Genomic DNA, 3,277 nt, shown 5'->3' with positions numbered 1-3,277 from the left:
GACAGAGATAGAGCGAGCAGAGGAGGGACAGAGAGAGAGAGGGAGACACAGAATCCAAAGCAGGCTCCAGGCTCTGAGCTATTGGCCTGACGTGAGGCTTGAACTCACAAACTGTGAGATCATGACATGAGCTGAAGTCAGACGCTTAACCGACTGAGCCACCCAGGCGCCCCGTCTCCTATTTGATCTCTTGATGGTGGCTGGTCAAGGAAGCATCCAGCTACTGCCTCCCAGGAAGACCGACACCTCCTCGGTGCAGTACCCAGTGAGAGTGTGCTACCAGATGTTCCGTAGGTTGTCACAACAGCCAGAATGCAGGACCTCAAACAACAAGTTCGGTGCTTAACTGTTCATCAGTGAAAACTAGAAGCTGAGCTTCTTCGAATAGAGGAGTAACACCGGAAAAAGAAGTTGTTCCTGGAAAGCACAGATTCATTTAACAGTGAACTTGAAAGGCTCTGGGTCCAAAGATGGACGTGGATACAGAGAAAATTAGAGCTGAAATTGCACAGGCAGAGGAACAGAACCGCAAAAGCTAGAGAGAGGGAGTAAGAGGTGGCAGAGCGAGTCAAACGGGGTCAGAGCAGTATTACTTCCTGAGGAAGAGCGAGCAGCTAAGAAAACCACAGAAAAGAAAGAAGACAAGAAAGAGGATTCCACTGGAGACGGAGAAGGCGCTTTGAAGAAACGAGAAAGCCCAGAGAGTGGTGAAGAAGGCACATCTGCTCCTGAGGACGGGGAGAGTGGGCAGGACGGGCGACCAATGATAGTGACACTGGCTTGAGGAGCAACACATGCGACAGGAGAGGGCCACCACGAGATCCTATTCCAGAGGACAAGAACAAAGAGACAGATGTCTCTTTCCCGACAGGTGTCGGGAAATGGCGCCTTGGTTATGTGTTCTAAAGAACTTCATAGGGGCACCTGGGTGGCTCAGTCAGTTAAGCGTCCGACTTTGGCTCAGGTCTGATCCCACCATTCGTAGGTTCGAGCCCCGCGTCGGGCTCTGTGCTGACAGCTCGGAGCCTGGAGCCCGCTTCGGATTCTGTGTGTCCCTCTCTCTCTGCCCCTCTCCCGCTCACACCCTGTCTCTCTCTCTCTCTCTCCCCAAAATAAATAAACATTAAAAGAAAGAAAGAAAGAACTTTATAAATGAAAAAGTGTTTCTGAGTTAAGAAGAGAACAGTAGAGGGATAGAGCCTGTAGAGGCCATTTTTAGGCAACAGGCTTGAGCAGTGGAAACCTGAGTAAGGCCAAAGGGCCCACGCGACCACTGACCACTAAGCGGCCCACATCGAAATAACCACAGACCCTAACTGGCCAATTACAATCAGTCACAGTCCCTAAAATGGCCAACAAAGGGGGAAATTCCATATGTTCCCATACTCCCTCACTCCACCCCTAACTGTGATAACTGTGTCCACCCCCCCCCCCAACACACACATACGCACACCCACCTGGTGGCAGTGTCTCCTTTGCTGTCCTGCCTGCCACTCCCTTGTGGTAATCTCAGACTTCTATCTCCTTTGTTCCCCCTTCTTTCACTGCCTGCGCCGCCGGCCCCCACCCGATTGGGACTCCCCCCATTGGGTGGCCCCCAGCTGATCGGAGCACCCCACAAAGCCCTCCTCCATCACGGCATGGCCGGCCAGCTGCTCTCTCCCAAGACTTCGAGTCCTAATGGAGACGGGAAGGCGGAAATGGATGGAGGTCCTTTGTCCATCAGTGTCTGCCATCGTCCATGTCCCATTCTCCCTGCCCCCTCCTCCTCCAGACAGTGGGGCCCTGGCCAGATTGCTCTGGTGTGAAGCTCTTCCTGTCGTTCCTCCTGCCTGGCCCCTGGTTCTCTGGCTTTCCCAGACTCCTTCCGATACATCCCATTTTCGTGTAAGCTAAGTTAGCTACTTAAGTCGGTTTCTGTCGCTTGCAGTCAGGGAACTCGAAGCGATACGTGTCGGGAAATGGCTATCCCAGCCACGACTCTGCATGTTCTCCCGGTTTAGTAATGACAAGCTAGAGCTCTGTAGCCCACCTTTACGTTTCTGAGAGAACCAACCCATTGGCCAGCTTAAGTTAGGTTGGCCCAATCAGGCTGGCTCTAGAAGAAGGCAGAGTAACATAACGCTAACAAGGCTAACGGGGAGGTGGCAGGACCTACATCCACATACGGCTGTGTAGACTGTGCAGTGTGTAACTCCAAGGGGCCCCCTCCACGCTGCAGACATCGTAAAGATGCATATTCATAATGAAACTGTTTTGGCAGATGGCAATAAAGTGTGTTGAGAAACGGGCGCTTTTGTTCCTAATTCTCATTGAAGTGTCCCATGGGCTAGTGACCACCCGAGCTGGGCCTGCTCCTCGGCATGGGGCGGTTTGGGGGGCAGCTCTTAGAGAAAATAGCATGGGCCAGACACACCCCAATAGTGGTTCTACATATGACACATGGCTGGGGGGGGGTGTCCAGTGACCTTGATATCTGGCGCACACATATCATCGCCTCTTAATGTGCAATACTGGTTGCGAAGCATCTAACGTTTAGAAGGCGGTTCGAGGGTCTGCAATAAGAGAGGATGAGGGGGGAGAAGGTCGGGGTAGCAAACTCTGACAAGCTAGGTTCCACCCAAAGGGTTCAGGGCTACTGCACATTTCTAGCAAAATGCACCAAAAGATTTCTCCTCTTTGTATCTCCCTTGGAGAGCGTTCGTTGAGTCAGTCAATGGCTGTGTGTCAGCTCTGCATCATGGGCTGGGGGTACAGCAGGAGTAAGCGAGGCAAGGTCTGGTCTAGTGGGGGAGACAGACACGCGACAAATATTTACCAGATTATGCACGTGCTATGAAAGGGGAAGCCCAGGGTATTAGGAGAGTGCCCTTGTAATAGGGGGATCAGGCTTAGGAAAAGCTGCAGGGTGAGTAGGATTCAACTGGGTGAAAAGGGGGTAGTGTGGATGAGGAAGGATTTAAGCGACAGGCTAAGCTCCTGTTAGAAAGAAACTGAAAAATGCAATGGGTCAAATAAGATAGAAGTGCTTCCTCTTCCCTGTAAACTTCTAGCAGGTGGCAGGGTCCAAAACAAGTAGTTGTCTCAGCTCTGTGAAGTCAGATCAAAGTAACAGTGGTTTAGGGGTGCCTGGCTGGGTCAGTCTGAAGAGTATGCTACTCTTGATCTTGGGGTTGTGAGTTCGAGTCCTCCGTTGGGTGTAGCGATTACTTAAAAATGAAATCTTAAAGGGGCACCTGGGTGGCACAGTCGGTTAGGCCTCCGACTTCGGCTCAGG

At 51.8% G+C, this 3,277-nt stretch overlaps 1 pseudogene; it reads left to right on the top strand.

Moving 5' to 3' along the window:
- The first annotated feature begins 204 nt into the window (after positions 1–204).
- On the top strand, positions 205–954 carry LOC123381041 (annotated as a pseudogene).
- The last annotated feature ends 2,323 nt before the right edge of the window (positions 955–3,277 follow it).

The sequence above is a fragment of the Felis catus genome, chromosome D2, assembly GCF_018350175.1.
Source record: "Felis catus isolate Fca126 chromosome D2, F.catus_Fca126_mat1.0, whole genome shotgun sequence".
NCBI lineage: Eukaryota > Metazoa > Chordata > Mammalia > Carnivora > Felidae > Felis > Felis catus.
The sequence above is the reverse complement of the archived record's forward strand: the minus strand, read 5'-3'. Positions and strand labels throughout refer to the sequence as shown.